The 19,114-nt window shown below is 50.3% G+C and overlaps 1 long non-coding RNA gene and 1 pseudogene across 3 annotated transcripts; one reads left to right on the top strand and one right to left on the bottom strand.

The window, feature by feature from the left end:
- On the bottom strand, window positions 1-1,078 carry Gm8624 (predicted gene 8624; annotated as a pseudogene). Its single transcript, NR_136918.1, has 2 exons — window positions 901-1,078; window positions 1-488 (listed from the first exon to the last, which is right to left on the bottom strand). The product of NR_136918.1 is annotated as a predicted gene 8624 (transcript).
- A 4,445-nt stretch (window positions 1,079-5,523) lies between these two features.
- Window positions 5,524-18,111, top strand: Gm11732 (predicted gene 11732). 2 transcript variants are annotated; one of them, NR_166733.1, is made up of 5 exons: window positions 5,524-5,616; window positions 15,710-15,856; window positions 16,149-16,374; window positions 16,720-16,948; window positions 17,166-18,111. It is a non-coding gene; the product is annotated as a predicted gene 11732 (long non-coding RNA). The 2 variants fall into 2 exon arrangements; NR_166734.1 differs by lacking the exons at window positions 15,710-15,856; window positions 16,149-16,374; window positions 16,720-16,948; window positions 17,166-18,111 and adding an exon at window positions 11,886-12,103.
- The last annotated feature ends 1,003 nt before the right edge of the window (window positions 18,112-19,114 follow it).

Here is a 19,114-nt window from a genome sequence, read left to right on the forward strand (position 1 = left end):
TTTTTTTTTTTTTTTCAGAATATGAAAATTTATTACTGTGTTTCCATTGTCAAATTTTATGATCTTGGCCTTTCTTTCTTGCCTTTGTATAGAGCCAACAGAGAAACATTGGCTACTTTAACCGCCTTAAAGCAGACTCCAGGAATATCACCTACAGCATGACCCCTTTCCGACCAAATCCAGCAACCAGAACTTCATCATTTTCCTCAATGAAGTTCAGGCAGCCATCATTGGGCACGAACGCTGTGATCTTCTTGCCATTCTTAATGAGCTGCACCCTGACACACTTCCTGACGGCAGAGTTTGGCTGTTTGGCCTCAACCCCTACTTTTTCAGCACAATTCCCTTTGCATGAGAGGCACCCCAAATGGATTGGCCTTCAGGGCTGTGCCCAAGTGGGCTTTCTTGTATTGTTTGTCATGCCACTTCTGGTCCCGTCGGTGACTGCGGAGCTTCCGGGCAGTTTGGAGACCACGACACTTGCCCATCTTGCCGGCGCCACGGGCCCAAGAGAAAGAGAGAGAGAGTAGCAGTTCTTAATCTATAGGTAGTCACCTCTTTGACAAACCTCTATCTCCAAAAAAAATTGTGATTCATAACAGTAACAAAATTACAGCTATGAAATAGCAACAAAGATAATTTTATGGTTGGGGTCAGCAGAACATGAGGGACTGTGTTAAAGGTCCATTAAAGGATGGGAACCATTGGGCCACAGTCTAATGAGACGGTAAAAGGTTTCATCCTGCCCTGGTGACTTGTCTAGAATTCTGCAGGCGGTAGGCAGAAGTTCCCCACCTCCCAGTCAGGCACCGTAGGGTAGGTGACCCTTAGTTCTGTTGAATTTAATGATTAAGACACACTAAATAGGGTGTTTCCCCAACTGTAGGGGTTCAACCTTACCTTCCATGTCCTCTTGAGGGGAGACCCCGTGGAATCAGTACTGGCAGGCTATCTGGTATCTGGTATCTGGAGAGAAGCTGAGGCTGTCTTCTTTGGAGTCAGCACACTGGGGGACTGAATGCAGGTTCTCATTTACCAGCTGTGGGATCTCAGCCAAGTCTGTGGATGGAGCCGTCAGCTCTCTCTCCTGTGTCTTGATCTCTCAGGGCTTCTGATAAACTAGGTAGGGTAGAAGATGTGGGCAGCTTAGCGGGGGCTGGGTAGGCGTCAGCACCCTCCAGGTGGCACTGAGCACTCATAGACCTTAGTGATTGGTTCTCAGCACCTGCTGAGGAGGAAAAGCTGCTGGAGAACCTAGCTCACAGAAGACCGACTCAGATGAGGATGCTAAAGTCCCTAACATCACAAGAGAGCCATGGAGGGTAAAAGAGAGCAGGTATGTGCCCAAACCCTGGGGGTGCCTGTACCTCAGATCATCCGGGCAAGGGTGTTCTTCACTTCAGGAAAGACATTTGTGAAGGGAGGTCTTCTTGACATATGGGTAGCCTCAGCCCGGTCACCTGTTCCACCTTTGACTAATGACTGACCTGACATCTTTCAGCCGGTGACCTTGCTGCTTCTGGTAATGCAAATATCCTTCAGTGTCAGACATAATAAGAATCACTATGAGATGAACAAGCAGAGCTTAAGTTGAGTGCAGATTAATGGGGTTTTAATATTCCTAATTTAATCAGTCCTTTCTGTCGCACTGTGGGCAACATGATGTAGCAGCTAATTATTTTTTTTTAAACTGTGATGGGGATCTTTCCTAATCAATTTCATATTTAACGTGACTGAAGGGAGGGTGGTGATAAATGAGAGAATAAATCTTACTAAATAGACACAAGAGAGATCAGTTAAAAAGAAGGCCAGATAATTTCTTTCTTCCTTCTATAGCAAATTCCCCAGTGACAGAGTGGAGGGGTACTGCCATACTGTCTCACTCTGAAAAGAGAAAGGAAAGTTTTAGGGAATGTGTTGGCTGCAAGCATGCACACCGGTCTTTTCCACGGAAAAGCTGTGCATGCTGATGAATGCTGGTCTCACCTGCCCCAGGTAGCAGGCTTTGCTACAATGAATACCCTGAGCCCATGTATCCCACACTGGCTACATTGTATACTAGCAAGTATCCCTGTGTACCCTGGTTCATAACCCCTGCCTAGGTTCCCTGTATCCTAAAGGAACCTACGAAACAGACATTGGTAAAGGGGCTGGCAAGACAGAGTTCGGCAATCAACTGGGCACCTACTGGTATTGCAAAGGCCCCCAGTTCTATTTGCAATGCTCCCATCAAGCAGCTCACACTACCTGTAATTCTAGCTTTGGGAGATGGGCGCCCTCTTTGGGCCTCTGCTGGCATTGCACTTGCGTGCTTATCTCCCCTAAAACAAATACACAAATATCATGACATTAATAAAGAAAAATGGGTTTATCCACAGTTTTAACAAATCCGAGGACAAAAGACTCCCGGTTCTCTCTGCTTTCCCTATAGCTGTGTTTCAGTTTTAAAGACAAGATTAGACAAAAGCCAGGAAATAAGGAGATGTTAATTCAACTTGGAGGGAAGCTGTCAGAACTGTGGAAATATCTTCCTTCAAGGCAAATCCCTCTGATTGATGCTAGAACCACACCTTTCTCTTCTCCAGCATGAAATTCCTGGAGAAACAATAATTTTCAGGGGTCTGGTTTTTGTTGTTGTTGTTGTTTTTCCAGACAGGGTTTCTCTGTATAGCTCTGGCTGTCCTGGAACTCACTCTGTAGACCAGGCTGGCCTTGAACTCAGAAATCTGCCTGCCTCTGCCTCCCGAGTGTTGGGATTAAAGGTGTGCGCCACCACCACCTGGCTTGGGTCTGTTGTTTTAATGGTGTGACGGCTGGAGACAGGGGTGCTCCAACCTCTCTTTGGAATCTCTCCTTACACACCCAGCCTTCAGCATTTGGTCACTGTGGAAAGTGCGTTGTGTCCTGGCTTACTAGGAGCATATACAGAGCTGAGAATAGCATTGGCACCCATGCCAGGACAACATTCAAATGCCAGAGCTGCCCTTGACCATGTGACCTTGGGCTCTGTCCTTTAATTATAATGTAACACAGTGTATAGTCACCTGAGACAGGGTATTAATAGAGGGACTGCCCAGAGCAGATTGGCCTGTGGGCATATCTGAGGGGTTGTCTTGATTGCTAATTGGTGTAAAAAGGACCACTGAGGGTGGCAGGTGAACCCAGACAGTATTAAGAAAGCTAGCTGAGCAGAAGTCTTCAATAGAGCCAGCAAGCTCGCCTCCTCTGAGGTTTCTGTTCAAGGTCCTGCCTTGACTTCCTGCAATGACCCAGAAGTGAAAGTCATATAAACCTTTCCTCCCCTAACTTACTTTTGGTCAGAATATCTCGCCACAACTAGAACAAGCCTGTTTCCTTATTTTTTAAATGGATGCAAAGACACCCCACTGGGGTCCCCTTGTGTGAATGCACATAACAATTTCTGACATACGCGTGTCCCCAGATCTAACTTTATTTTCTTGGCACCAGAAAGTTAGCTTTGAGGCTGGGGTCCCCAAGAGCAGACTCTGACCTGAAGGTTTTCAAAAAGAAGGGTAAACCAAGCAACTCTAGGGACTTACAGGTTAGCGGTCACACGAGGAGATGGCATGTGGCCAAATCTGTGGTTGACTGACCTGGGCCAGGTAAACTTCACAAAGAACTCCCACCCTTGAAAATGTCACAACTAGCTGGGCGTGGTGGCACACACCTTTAATCCCAGCACTCGGGAGACAGAGGCAGGCAGATTTCTGAGTTTGAGGCCAGCCTGGTCTACAGAGTGAGTTCCAGGACAGCCAGAACTATACAGAGAAACCCTGTCTCAAAAAACCAAAAAAAGAAAAAGAAAAAAGAAAATGTCACAACTGCAGCCTCGGGGGCGAAATATAGAACTTGCCTTCATTGATGGGTCACAGAGACAGGAACTCTCAGGCACTTCTCTCCCTCTCCCTACCTCCGCACCCCCCCCCAAAAAAAACTGGTCTCCAGCAATCTGAGGGCAACCTTCCAAGTGAGCAGGTGACCGGCCATCTTCTGTGGACTGTACACAAAATGGTGGAGAGACCCTGAAGCCCAGGACACGTTCTGAGTATCATGGACTCTATAGGGAAGCTCGAAGGACAGACTGCCCGATGTCAGAGGGAGCTCACACATGCATTTCTTATAGAATGCAGAGTTATACATGTGCTAACGCATAGATGCATGCACCTACCTATCTACACACCCATCCACCCTGCACGTACCTTTCTTCCCGTTGGCATTTCTTCTAGGCTCCGCCCCACAGTTACCTGGCAAAGGCCAAGTATGCCTGACTCACTATAAAAGGGGCTGCTTGCCCCCTCCTCACTCTTGCTTTCTTACCCTCTTCCTTCTCTGTTCCCTCTTTCCTTTCCTTTCCTCTCCTCTCCTCTCCTCTCCTCTCCTCTCCTCTCCTCTCCTCTCCTCTCCTCTCCTCTCCTCTCCTTTCCTCTCCTCTTCTCCCCTCCTCTCCCCTCCCCTCTCTCCTCCCCTCTCCTCCTCCTCCTTCCTCCTCTCTGTCTCTCTCTCCCCCTTTCTCTGTCTCTACTACCCCTTCAACTCCCCTCCCCATGCCCTTCTGAATAGACTCTATTCTATACTATACCCTAGTGTGGCTGGTACCTGAGGGGGAAGGGATGCGGGATGCCTCAAGCATGGACCCACAGAGGCACCTCTTCCTCCACACCACACAGATTCCTCCACCAAACAGATTCCTGGCTTTTTTTCCTTATTTATAAAACACAACTCTCTGCTATTCACTCACCCACAGCCCACTCATCCACCCATTCTCCCACCCCCCACCCCATCCTTCCGTCCATATAGCCACCCACCCACCCACCCTTCCTTCCTTCCTTCCTTCCTTCCTTCCTTCCTTCCTTCCTCCCTCCCTCCCTCCCTCCCTCCCTCCCTTCCTCCCTCCCTCCGTCCCTCCCTGGGACCAGTTGTCTAGACAGAAGCCAGGCCCTTTCCTAGGCACAAGGCACCATGTACAGGAATGTAAATAGCCCGTCTTTTTCACAGAGCTGACATTCTTCTAGAGGGAGGGGACTGTAGCAAGAATCACACCTGTAAATATCGCGTGTCTTAGAAAGGGACAGTTTCCAGGCAGAAGAATAAAGCGAAGGAGGAGGAGAGGGCACTGGAGCTAGGCTGAGCGCCTGTTCACTGGGTACGGGGAAAGCCTGGCAGCCGGGGCTCCCCCAAAAACAAGGACACGGGTGCTATGGCATGGCGTTCTGCCAAAGCTCCACCAGGCTGGAGTCTGCCTGGCCTGTGACAAGGTGTTGAACTAGAGCAGTAAGATAGGTAAAGGTGGAACTATGAAGGGGACAGTGGTGATGGATATGCCCAGAAAGGGCGTGGCTTGACGATGCACAGGCCCAGAAAGAGTTCCGGTTTGTGACAGCAGGCCCAGAAGGGGCGTGGCTTATTGGTGCAAAGGATCAGAGAACCACGGCTTAGTGGTGGATAGGCCTGGAGGAGGTGTGGCTTAGTGGTGGAACACAAGGGGCTGGCTTAGTAATGGACACGCCCAGGAAATCTTGGATGCGTGAGGACCGTGGTTACCTCTTTGGGTCATGGAAAGCTGCTGAGAGTGAGGGCGGAGGAGTGACAGCTCTTGTAAGTTACAATGCCAGCTTCGGGGCTGGGTTGCATCTCCGTGCTAGAGTACCTGCCTGGGATGTGCCGAGTCATGAGTTCCAGCCCCGGCACCAGATCGTTAGTTTTAAAAAATATTTTTAAAGGATTTTAAAACTTTATTATTGTGTGTATGCGTGTTTGCATGTATGTATGTGCACAGGCATGTGGATGCTTGAGAGAGGCAAAAAAGGATGTTGAATTCCCTGGAGCTGCATGCAGTTAAAGCAGCTGTGAGCTTCCCAGTGTGGGTGCTGGGACCTGAATGAACCCTGTTCTCTGGAGAGCAGCAAACGTCCTTCACTCTTGAGCACGTTTTTGTTTGTTTGTTTGTTTGTTTGTTTGTCTTTCTTGTTTTTGAATGGCAGTTTGTTTTGTTTTTAAATGTTGGAGAACAGTTCATGGAAAGCTTGGCTGGGTGCAGAGGCATTAGTGACAGGCTTCCAAAAAAGCTCGAGTGGTGGCTTTGTTGGGTGCTGGAGGTAGAGGAGGCAGGAGGGGTGGGGTTCTGGGTAATGTCTCAGAGGCAGTGTGGACAGCCTCTGCTCTCAGTGGGTATGGGACATTAGAGACTCAGGTGACCTGTGGGCGAGTCCAGGGCCAGAGCCTCCGGAAGGCTGGAGCTGCTGTTCATGAGATGGGATGACTTCAAAAGGAGGGAAAGAGCCGGGCAGTGGTGGGGCACACCTTTAATCCCAGCACTTGGGAGGCAGAGGCAGGCAGATTTCTGAGTTTGAGGCCAGCCTGGTCTACAGAGTTAGTTCCAGGACAGACAGGTGTATACAGAGAAACCCTGTGGGGGAGGAGGGACAGAAGTGAGGCTGACAGGAAGAGAGAGGGGCTGAGCTGTGGAACCATACCCCGATCAGTAGAGCACTCGAGCCTGCGCTCTGGACCACCCAATCCTTGGGAGGGGAGTAACCCTGTTGCGGAGCTTCACAGCATATCTTAGTTCAGGTTTCTGTTGCTGTGAAGAGACACCATGCCCACAGCAGCTCAGAAAGCATTTAATTGGGGCTGGCTTACAGTTCAGTTTACTATCACTGTGGCTGGAAGCACGGGAGCATGCAGGCAGATGTGCTGGAGAAGAAACTGAGAGCTCCACATCAAGACTGGACCTGGTTTGAGCTTCTGAAACCCAAGCCCACCCCAGTGACCCAGTTCCTCCAGTAAGGTCACATGTCCTAATCATTTCAAGTAATGCCCTCCTTATGAGCCTATGGGGGCCATTTTCATTCAAACCGCCACAGCCAGCAATAGGGACAACTTCAAACCAAGCTGAGCTGCTTTTCTGTCTGAAATCTGAGTTGTAAATAAACACCGTCCTGTCTTTCGATCGCGTTGCTTGAGGGATCATTCAGTGTCCTCAACCAGATGCCCTAAAGACCTGGTCCCCCAAGGGAATACTGGAGGTCAAGTTCTACAGCCTTGCAGAGGAAGAAAACAGTCTTTGAACCCTCGTCTGCCTCCAGGAAACCCAAGAGGCTGGGAATGTTCTACTGAAGAGCTCTGCTCCTAATCCTATGTTTTCTTGCTTCTTCTCAAGGCCTCTGCCCCTCTTGGGCCCAAAATAGTCACATGAGAGTGGAGTTATCCACCCCCCCCCCATCCCCCCAGTTCTTCTCGTAAAAGAAGGCTCTGAGTCTGCGCCGCCAGCTTGCTGTGCCATGTCTTGCGCATGCTCTCCGTGCGCATGCTCTGGAGTCTTCCTAGGCATCAGGGTTTTTCCCTCGAGCTCTTCTCTCTCTTGGTTCTGAAACCATTTCAGGCTTTAAGGAAATTGAACCCATGTGTGTTTTGAGCCACGGCCTAATACCTCAGGAGGCTGTTTTGTGAGAGCAAGTAAAATCCAAAAGACTGTTCCAGTTGCTTCCCTCCCGTGGGCGCCAGTCACGGGGGCTGAAAGGCTACTTGGCCGGCTCTTGGACTCATAGCTGGGCGGAGTAGTGAGGAGCCTACAGCCCAACAGAACTGGTGTTCAGTTCATCCCTAGACAGAATGCCGTTGTAAACCTCAGCCCAAGAGCCAGGCTCCCTCTGGATCGTGCCTGATTTCCAGGCACTGGACATGGGCTGGCCTGATGTCCTGCGTGCAGTCTGAGATTTCCACTTCCCAGAACTTGGCCATTCCTTGAAATCAAAGAGCAGAAACTGGAGGTCCCAGAGTGACACCTGCTTGTAATTCAGGGGACAGTGCCAGCTCCATGGGGACGGCTCTGATGTCTGAGCACCCTCCTAGTGGGCTGCCATCATGGGATGAAGAGGAAGTCATCTTTATGAGTGGCCCATGAAGCTTCCTGTCTCCCGCATACCTATGGCCTCAGTTTCCCTACCTGGTAGGTGAGGTAGATAGTTGTGACTCCAGAGTCACTGAGATGCGGTTTCTTGCTGTTTCCAGGCTCAGGTGAGCCGGTGTCTGCTTTGTTCCTAGTGCCGTTGTCTCGCTTGGGAAAACCCCCTCCCCCTGAGCCCATCTCTCTACTTCACTTGTGGGGTCCAGCAGGTGACAAGTAAGAGCTTTGGAAGGTTACAGTCTGGAAGGGAAATGGTGGGGTGTGACATCAGAGGAGAATTTTCAGGGCAGGAGTTAGAAATGTTTGGGTGAGTTCAGGGGGGTGCCTTGGTGGTTGGTTTAGGGGTGAAGGCATTTTTTTCCCATAGGCTGACTGCAGTAAGAATACATTTTGCTAGGTGCCATGTTAATGAACAGACTGGATAAGGCGCTTCTCATGGTGGACTGTCCTTTGTCTGGCCTAAATCAAGTCCTAGGGGTCTCACCCAGCTCACTGTTATGGGGGTCCAGTGTGTATTTGCAACTTTTGAGAGAGCTCCCTGTCTTTAAAGTGCCACAAACTTGAGAGTTCTGGGGGCCTTACTCTTCCCACCTAAAACACATTGCAAGAGCTGAGACCCTGGCGTAGCCGGCCACATATGAAACCTTGTGACTCTCCTGCAGGGGACGTTGGACTAGTTCTGTGCCAGGAATTTTGAACCAGCCCAAAGCAATAAAGTTCTGGGCTCGTCTCTGTGAAATTATTTTGAGGGAGGGGGGCAGCGTTTAATTATGCACAGAGGGACAGTCCATGAATATATCTGAGCCCTAGTCACTCAGCATATTTCCCAGTAATTGCTCCTTCTTGGTGGTGGAGGTGACCCAGGGGACCGTGGCTAATTTGAATATCAAGTCCGATAAGAATGTAATTAGGAAGGGAATGTACAAAACCCGGCAGTGTACTTCTGAGTCAGATAAGCTGAGCCATTGGCGTTCTGCTTTGGCCTCAGCTCTCTCCTGCTCTTCGCTTGGGAAACACAAGCCGGAGGGAACGGAGGCCTCTCTGATGGGAATCAGATGACTGTCCTCAAGGTTGGCCTTCATGCTTGCATCTGTGCCAGAGGCGTCCCAGCCTGGAAGACCCATGATTCTCAGCCTCCAAGTATGCATGCCCATGAGGAAACCCATCCCGACCCTGGACCTCAGCTGCAGCAGGAGGACAGACTGTCTTCCTGGGCTTGCTGAAGTCCAGAGCCATCGATCCTACCTTAACACTTGAGCAGAGTTGGCCCAGAAGTGAAACTGTCCAGGGTTGGGAGAACAGAGCTGGGAGATGGCTCTTCAGCACATAGTTGTCATGTGTGGGTCCAGCCCTGGGACACATTCAGAACTGCTTAATTGTATAAACTAAGCCCGTCTTCCCTATTAACATCAGTGAGCTAAAGTGGTCTTCAGTCCATTGTCACTAGGGGCTCCTCCAGCTGCTGGGGGGTAGGGGCTGCCACAGCCCTGTTTAGACTTGGCACTGTCCATGGGAGTAAGCACACATTTTGTCCCTCTGCCAGGTGTCAGAAGGCTCTCCCTATGCGGCCACCTTCTGTGTTCAAGCTCTGTCTAGGGACCAGGCACGAGTGAGTCCACGTGGAAATCCTTCCACCTTTGGTTTGCCTCTGGGTGTTTTGTCAAGGAGACGGAAAGCACGCTATTCAGACTCACCTCAGCATCCGCGTCTCTGTCCCTGTAAGGTCCCCATGGCCTGGAAACTTTGTCTGAAGCAATCACGGGAGAATTCAAGTGTGAAACCCAAAAGCTTATGCCCCCAGCACTGCCCAGTGGGCCCACCCCACCCCACCCCCCTGAATCTCCTAGGACATACCTGAGCCCAAGTTTTTCTTCAGTCCCTGCCTTGGGACTCAGGTGTCACCTCCCCTCTCAGCATCATTTCTCCACCCCCCACCGCTGGAAGTCCCATGTGATTTCTCCTCCCTCTGCTCTGGGCTCCCCCCTCACTCTGAGGCTTTAACTCTCTCAGCCGAGGACCTCTACTACACGACATCCATCAAGATCTGTCTTTGTCTCCCATCTTTCTGCGAGGTCAGGGGCAGGTGAGATTTATTCTCCAGCCAGCGTGATTTACGCCACCTCCCTGGGAGGCAGGGACTCCGCAGTCACTTTGGGTTTCCGTCCTCTATTTGTTTTCTCCCTGGAGCACCTGAGATCCTCATCATGGTGATGAGGTCATTCCCCCCTCACCCCCCCCCCCCCGCCAGCTCCCCTCCTGGCTCAGCTGACATGACACTCCATCATCTCCTCTCTTTAGACCTTCATCCTCCGCCTGGAACGCACCCTGAGTCCAGCTTCTCCCTGATAGAGCTTTTGTGCTTCTGTCCCCACACTGGGGCCTTTGGAACTAATGCCAGAGCCCTGATAGCATGGCCTGACCAGCATCAGATCGTCTTCTAAACTGTCAACACAACCTCTGGTCTCAGGCCAGGACAGGCCATCTCCCCTCCTCATCTGTGTCCTTCTGGCTCTGGGCTCTGTGATGCCTGGACACTACAGGCAACTTCTCACTTAGCACCCAGCATCCTTAGGTCATGGCAGCTTCCAAGCCCGTGACGGTGGCCTATGATATGCCTGTGATCACTATGAGTGTATGATCACTCATTTAAGCACCAGGTGGTGTCTTACATCATTATATTCAAATGACTGGTTTTATGTAGCTTTCTTTATATGCGTGTGTGTGTTTACATGTGTGAGTATATGGGTGGTAAGTACCCTCAGAGACTGGGAGAAGGCACATCACCCCTTGGAGCTGGAGTTACAGGCATCTGTGAGCTGCCGCATGGGGTTGCTAGGGTCTGAATTCTGCCCTTGTAGTTGGGCAGCAAGCACTCTACGGCTGAGCCATTTCTTCAGCCCCATAGTGTATGGTGGTGGCATGGTTCCTTTCCTGAGCGGACATCTTCCTGTATTCCACAGTACACTGCCCGTTGTACATTCTCACCTGCAACACAAGTGTTCCGTGTCGCTACATGGCTCACCTGTGTGTTTAGAAAAATATGGCCATTGCAGCGGGCACGAGCTTGCCTTTCACCTCAGCTTTGTTTTGCATTTCCCCAGGACTTTACGTGTGCGTGGCGTGCCAGCATATGTGTATGCAGGTTCATACGTGTGTTCACATGCATGTGTGTGCACGTATGCAGGCACGCATGTTGGCATGTGATTGAGGAGACCTCAGATGGACATCAGACATCTTCCCTGATGACTCTCCATTTTATTTAGAGCCAGAGTCTCTCCCTGAACCTGGAGCTCTCTAGTTTACATCTCTCTAGCCATCGTGCCTCTGGGTCTCTGATCTCCCAAGCTGGGGTCACAGGTGGCCCTCCAGCTTACCCCTCCAGCTTACCCCTCCAGCTTACCCTCCAGCTTATCCACCAGCTTACCCTCCAGCTTACCTTCCAGTTTACTTTGCTTTTACATGAAATCTGGGGATTTGTGAGAAGAATATTTACTGGTTATGCCATCTCCCCAAGGCCTCTTTCTAACAAGTGATTTTTGTTTGTTTTGTTTTCCCAGGGCTCTGTGTAGCCCTGGCTATTCTGGAACTCACTGTGTAAATCAGGCTGGCCTTGAACCTTGAGATGCTCCTGCCTCTGTCTTCCTCAAGTGCCAGGATTAGAGGTGTGCAGCACCACTGCCTGACTTAAGGCGTGTATCTTAATGCTGCACATCTCTCTCTCTAGCCGAGTTGCCATGCTCACTCACTTCATGCTTGTGTTATTCTTCAACCCTAATTCAGCTCAGAGTCCGTGGGTTCCCTTGGGGCATCATCTTCAGTCCAAGGCTTTTGGGGGAAGCGCTGCTTTGTTCCCCCAAGGGTTTGGATGTTGTCGCCTTGGTATGTTGTGTCACTCATGTCCTGTTTGATCCCATTCTGTTGGAGAACATAGTCCTGTCTGCTTAATTTATTTTTGTAGTCTCCCCTCCCCCAGCCTGAAACCTGCTTGCTCAGGGGTGGAGCTTCCTGGTCATTTGTTCTGCCACGCCCACTGCTGGAACCTGCCGCTTTGCTGTTTGGAGCCACACACGTGCTCACCTTTCTACTGGACCTGAGATTATTCAGCGGGAATTGGGTCCCCTCCCCCTTCCTTCATAACCGAGTGTCGCAACAGTAAAATTTGAGCTTTGATCAAAATAACTGTCTTGGCTACATTTCTTTCTCTTGCCACCTAGCCCCTCTTCTTTTCCAGGTTTCCAAAATGCCTTTCCAGGCTAGAACCCAAGTTGTGGTCTGCTGGTCGGACACAACAATTTTGATGTAATAAAGCACTCCAACAAAAGCATCTTAGCAAAGATTGAGGTTTATTTTAGCTCACAATGGCAGGCCACAGGGAAGTCCTTACTGGGAAGTCACAGGAGCAGGTAAAACTGGTTGTATCATATTGATGGCTGAGAGCAGAGAACAATGGATACATGCATGCTTGCATTTACCTGGCGTTCCCATTCTTAAAAGGTTCAGGATTCCCTACGTAGGGAATGGTGACACCCATAGTGGGCAGGTCCCCTGCTTCCTATAGTAATGTAATCAGAATAATCCCTCATAAATGTACCCACAGGTCAACTAGACCTAGACAGTTCTTCCCTGAGATGCTCCACATCATTCGAGAATATGTCAAGTTGGCAACTTAAACCATCATGGTATCACTGCAATTCTTTTACAGTTATTGAGGGTTGTCTCATAATCCTTGGTCAGTGTTCTGTGAGTACTTAAAAGATGTGTGTTCCAGGCCGGAGAGATGGCTCAGCAATTGAGAGTGCTTGTGGCTCTTCCAGAGAACTGGAGTGTGGTTCCTACCACCCAATGGCAGGTTATTCACAACCACCTGTGACTCCAGATCTAGGAGATCAGGTGCTCTCTACTGGATTCTGAGGGTACTGCACTCATGTGCACATCCACACACAGACAGACACACATATAATTTAAAATAATAAAATACATATTTAAAGGTTGAATGTGACAGCCGGGCGTGGTGGCACACGCCTTTAATCCGAGCACTCGGGAGGCAGAGGCAGGCAGATTTCTGAGTTCGAGGCCAACCTGGTCTACAAAGTGAGTTCCAGGACAGCCAGGGCTATACAGAGAAACCCTGTCTCAGAAAAAAAAAAAGTTGAATGTGTGAGGCAGACACTTGATATTTATCTCTAGTCTCCATATGCATGTATACACACATGAGCACATATGTACACGTACACACACACACACACACACACACACACACAGAATATTTGATATTAGAGTCACCTGTATAATCCAGAATGGCTTCCTTCCCAAATACTCAATTTAACTAGACAGCAAAGGCTACTTTACAAACCCGCTAGGTGGGCTCCTTTTCATACACTGTGTGGAAAGTGCTCGCCCTGGGTGTGCCATCCCCAGCTCTACTCATGGCACCTGTACTTTGGAGGCAGAGGCATGTAGATCTCTGTGAGTTCAAGGCCAGCCTACATGAGACTCTGTCTCAAACAACAACAGTGTATGTATATGTATATATGTGTGCATATAGATATAGATGGTCTATCTCAGGGGGTTGGAGAGAAGGCTCACTGTTAACATCACTATCTGTTCTTCCAAAGAAACCAGATTTAAGTGCCAGCATCCACATGGCAGCTCACAACTATAACTCCAGGCCTAGAGGGTCTAGTGCCCTCTTCTGGGCTCTGCAGGCACTGCATGCAGGTGGTGCACAGACATTGAAGCAAGCAGAAGTCTTTCTCTGGGCAGGGTAGGGAGGTACTTCCTTCTGCCCTTTGTGTCTTCAGCAACCTGGAATCCTTCCTCACTCTTGTCTCTTCTATGTCAGGCTTTTCTGGACTGCAAGCTCCACCAAGACAAGGCCTCTGTGTCTCCCTGGCTCCTTCCTATAACCCCAAGGCCTCACACACACCCAGAATCAGCTCAGGCCTTAGTATTTATTGGCTGGTACAGAACCAAGCCATGTGCCCAAAGATCACCACCATACAGCGGCCATGGTCCAGTGGTCAATGAATTGGATGGCATTGCATGGAAGTTCGGTGTGAGGATAGCTACTGGTGGGGGAAGTGAGGAAACAGTCAGAGAAACAGGGAGGAGCCAGAAGGGTTCTTCTGAATATGCAAATGCCCCAAGGCAAGGAACATTTTGATAAGAAAAAACAAACTTCTATTAAGAATCCCAAGATGGAGGTGGAGGAGGTGTACTGGCTGCGTTTGTATGTGAACGTGACACAAGCTGGAGTTATCACAGAGAAAAGAGCCTCCCTTGAGGAAAAGCCTCTATGAGATCCAGCTGTGGGACATTTTCTTAATTAGTGGTTGATATGGGAGGGCCAAGCCCATTGTGGGTGGAGCCATCCCTGGGCTGGTGGTCCTGGGTTCTATATGAAAGCCGGCTGAGCAAGCCAGGGGAAGCAAGCCAGTAAGCAGCATCCCTCCATGACCTCTGCATCAGCTCCTGCTTCCTGACCTGCTTGAGTTCCAGCCCTGACTTCCTTTGGTGATGAACAGCAATGTGGAAGTGTAAGCTGAATAAACCCTTTCCTCCCCAACTTGCTTCTTGGTCATGATGTTTTGTGCGGGAATAGAAACCCTGACTAAGACGGGAGGAGTCCATTGAGCCAGGGGCCGAGCAAGCATGAGCGACATCGTCACATCCAGCTACAGAAATGGTGCAAGATGAGGTTTGGGAAGCTCTGCCCGCAGAGAGGGGCAGGGTAGCAATAGAGAAGGTGTCTGGGGGAGCTTCCTCCTTGAATACAAAGGATGCTTGGCTGACACATGGGCAGCCCCAAGGGAGGCTGTAGAAATGCCCAGTTGTCATGGGAATGTGGCTGCACTGGCTTCTGGAGTCAAGGTGTTTTTAACGAGGGTGCCGGTTCTGAGCCAGGCACCTTGAACTGTCTCTTCGCTATAGCCGCTCTCGATCTGATAGGGCCCTTCTCTCCTTTGAGGATTGTAATAACCTCACTTCTGTTTCTGGGCTGGGCTGTCTCATTTTGCAGTAGGAACTGATAAAATACAGTCTCTTCTGGCAAAATCTCCTTTAACCTCTGGGAAGGAAATGCATATGAAAAGGTTATGAATGAAGTATGGGGGCTCTGGGGTGTGACTTAGAGGTAGAGTGCTTGGTGTATACAAGGCCCTGGGCATCCCTCCCCACAAACACAGGTAGGCTACAGGTGGAATGTGATGAGCCAGACCAAGTAGGGGCTTTCTGCAAGTCTCAACCATCTACAGTCTTCCTTGGGACATCAGCGAAAACTGGGACCAAGGAGCTGGGGAGATAGCTCAGTCCGGCAAGCAAGGGGACCTAAAACTGAACCCCCAAATCCAGGTGCTGTGACTCATGCTTGTAGTTCTAGTACTGGCAAGGCAGACACAGGCAGGCAACTTGCAGGAGGCCAACCTAGCCCAGCTAGTGAGTCAGTCTCGGGACCAGTGAGAGACCTGGTCTCAAAACAGAAGGCGGGGCTGGAGAGATGGCTCAATAGTCAAGAGCACCTGCTTCGCAGTCCCCATACCAGGCACCTCCAAACTGGCGGTAGGTCCAGCTCCAGGGAGTCATATGCTTTCTGTTGGCCTTTTCAGGCACTGCACCTATGTGCTCAAGGCTGTTCACAGCCGCACACACATAGTTTATAAAGTAAATAAAAGACAAGGTGTATAGCGCCTGAGGCACAACATCAAGGTTGACCTTTGACATCCGCATGCACGTGAACGTGCAAGTTTCTCTCTTGTGCTTTCTCTTGCTCTCTCTCTCTCTCAGGAATTGAGTCCAAGAGAGAAAAAGGAAAAAGACAGGAGCAGGGAGATCCACTGGATTCACTGGAAACGGCAGTGACACCGGCTCAACCATACAGAGTTCCAGCCACATCTGACACGAGACGACAGGTCTAGCCTATGCTCAAATAAGGTAGGAAAGCCCACAGCTTAGCTGCAGGAGAGGAGGACTGTCCCAGCCTGCTCATCTGAGTCGGGCAGGGTAGAGGAGCGCGCCTCAGGAAATGTCAGGCTGAGCCCTTGCCTCCTGTGTATGGGCAGCCCCATCTCTACCTCCCAGCACCCCCTTCCTCTCCTGTAGGACGGAAGTGGATTCCAGAGCCTGTCCCCAGGAACCCCTTCTGCTTGTGGGTGGGTTGGGTCTTTGAGTCGGACGTTCCCATTGTTGATGGTTGCTCCTGATTTGAGGTTTGCATTCTGCCTAGGGGATGGCGCCAGGTTTACACTGCGGCAGCCTGGCAGGGCTGCCCCTCCTCCGTAACCATTGCCAGCTACTCACCCTCACAGTGCCTTGTGACAGCCCTGGCTGCCCGGAGCTGCTCAGCCGAGCAGGTTGCCATGGAGACGAGCCCGTGTAGGCTTCCCCATCAGTTTGCCAGCAACTTTTCAAGAAGGCTTGGGAGCCCCGGGGTTCCTGTGCAGGCGCAGGCGGTGAGCAGCATGGAGAGGCACTGGGAATGAGAGAGGGGTCAGAGGTCATCACAAACCTCTGTGTGTTGTATAAGTCTCATTTCGATCCTGCCGTGAGGATTATCTGCTTGGTCGGGTGAGGGACAAGTAGTAGGGGGTGTTCTGGACCCCAGACTGTAGGTGCTAGGGAGACTCCTCATGCTTGGAAGAGTTGGGGGTAGAGGCTGTGCAGTTTTCTTTGCCGCGCTGGAGTTTATCTGCTACTTCGGCTTCATCCAGGGGTGGAATAGGAGAGGCTAGGGGCTCTGGAGGGCTCCTCTTCCCTGAATGGACTAAGGTCCTCACTGGTGGAATCTGTTATCGCAGGTGCAGGAAGCTGGAGAAGGGACTGATGTTTTGATTCCTCTTGCTCTCATGTCCCCTTCCCCTTCTGCCATGAAGAACAGCTCCTTCCAGACGCTGCTGGCTCCCTTGGGCTTCCCAGCCCGCAGAACCATGCAGCCAATAAGCATCGACTGCATATGAGTTGCTCAGCCGGGGGTATTTTGTTATCGAGGCAGAATTAGAATATGGACCAAAACCTTGTGTGTCTCAGGTAAGGTTATGGTGTGGGCACAGCACACAGTTGGGGTCATTATGCTTAAGGGAGCCCACAGTCCAGCGTGGCACGACCAGGAGACTGATGGGGACGGGTGCTGAGGCTGGGCTGCCTACAGACACTTTTGATTTTTAAAGGTGATTTAGTCTTATGATCTCTCTCTCTCTCTCTCCCTCTCTCTCTCTCTCCTCTCTTTCTCTCTGTGTGTGTATAGTTGAGTGTGTATACCCGAGGAGGCCAGAGATGTCAGATCCCCCCTAGAGCAGGAGTAACAGTGCTTGTAAGCTGCCTGACACAGGTTCTGGACCTTCTGATGAGCAGTCCACATTCTATAACAGCAAAGCTGTCTCTCCAGTTCCCCAGACACGTTTTATATTGCTGGTGGCTGAGTTTGTGTACACTTTAAAATTCGACGAGGAAGTGGGGTGGGGCTTGAGCAGGGGGATGCCATCGCATCACGGGTGTGTGGACACAGTAGGGGGCAGGGTAACATGGCCTGACACAAGCCATGTAAGCCACGCATGGAGTCAGAGAGCTAAATGGCACACGGGAGCCAAAGGCGTCCTGGGAACCACACTTCAGTGGGGATAGTTGCTTAGGAGCAAGTGAACAGCGCTCACTGAGGCTGGAAATGGATCTTGTACTGGGCAGCAGACCCAGGGCCTGAGCAAGCCAGACAAGCACTCTACCACTGAGTACACCGTACACCTTGGTTTTCTATGTAGAAGTTGTGTGTAAAGAAAAGAACCTTGTAACTATAGGCACCCAGCTGGTGTGGCTGTGAGCCTGTATCCCCCGTCCCTTTCCTGGGTATTCAGTTAAATCCTCTTCCCCCTGGCTCTCCAGGCAACCTCATGCCTTATGCCCGCCTCTCTGATAGAGTTAGTAGAGGCCTCTACTTTCCCAGCTGCCTAGCCATTCTGCCACAGAGAGTAAGCCGGCTGTGTATCCAAACAGCTGATTGGATCTCAGAAGCCAGCAGGTGCAGGCTTTGATTCAAAGATTCAAGGTCACACCCTTCCACCTCCCAGTTCTCCCCGCCCCCCACCACCCCCAGAGCACGGAGCTCTCCTGACTGGAAGAACTATCTCTAAAAGCCTCTCCTCCCACCCCACCCTGGCAACTCTCTCAGAACAATAAACTGAATTGTTTAAATTTAATTTGTTAGACGTCTGATGTTTCATTTGAAAAATATCTAATGAATAATAACATTTGATAAATAATAAAATTTAGCATCTATTAACTCGGGCTTAAATAATAAACAGTTTAATTGCTTAATCTGATGTCTATTTTTTTAAAAAAATAAAACAGGAGGGAATCCTCAGAGCCATTACAGCCTAATTGATCTTAGACAAGACAAGCCTCTCTTTTTTTTCTGCTAGTGAGAGGAGCAGGTAAGTGTCCTGTGGCAGGTGTCCCCTGTGGGAGGTGTCCTGTGGCAGGTGTTACCTGGGCATTTGACCCTTGTGGGAGGTGTCCCCTGTGGCAGGTGTCCTGTGGCAGGTGTCCCGAGTGGAGAGGGCACTATGGAGTCCTCTGAGCCCCAGGAGGGCTTTGGCTCACGGAAGGAAGGCTCAGTGTGTTTAGCTCCACAGTGTCCTCAAGTCATAAGTCCTTGGGAGAGCAGGCTGCTGAGGGGCGACTCTCACCTGGGCAGGGGAGAGAGAGGGCGGCCTAAAGACTGAGGCTCTGCAGCTGTGAGATGGCTCAGCAGATAACGGGACTTGCTATTGACTCTGATTATGTGGGTTCAATCCCTGAGACTTACGTGATAGAAGAAGAGAATCCACTCCTGCTGGTTATCCTCTGACTGTCCTATTGTGCTCCATGGCATGTGTAACCACAGACAGACAAACAAACAGACACACACACACACACAGGCACACACACAAAGATACACAGACACACAGTGAGACACACAGACATACAGAGAGATACAGACACATACACAGACACACACAGATACACAGACACACAGTGAGACACACAGACATACAGAGAGATACAGACACGTACACAGACACAGACACACACAGAGATACACAGACACACAGTGAGACACACAGACACACACACAGACATACAGAGAGATAACAGACATGTACACACACACACACACACACACACACACACACACAAAGTCGAGGCTTCTGGAAGAACACA

This window comes from Mus musculus, chromosome 11 (assembly GCF_000001635.26).
Source record: "Mus musculus strain C57BL/6J chromosome 11, GRCm38.p6 C57BL/6J".
In the NCBI taxonomy this organism is placed as follows: domain Eukaryota; kingdom Metazoa; phylum Chordata; class Mammalia; order Rodentia; family Muridae; genus Mus; species Mus musculus.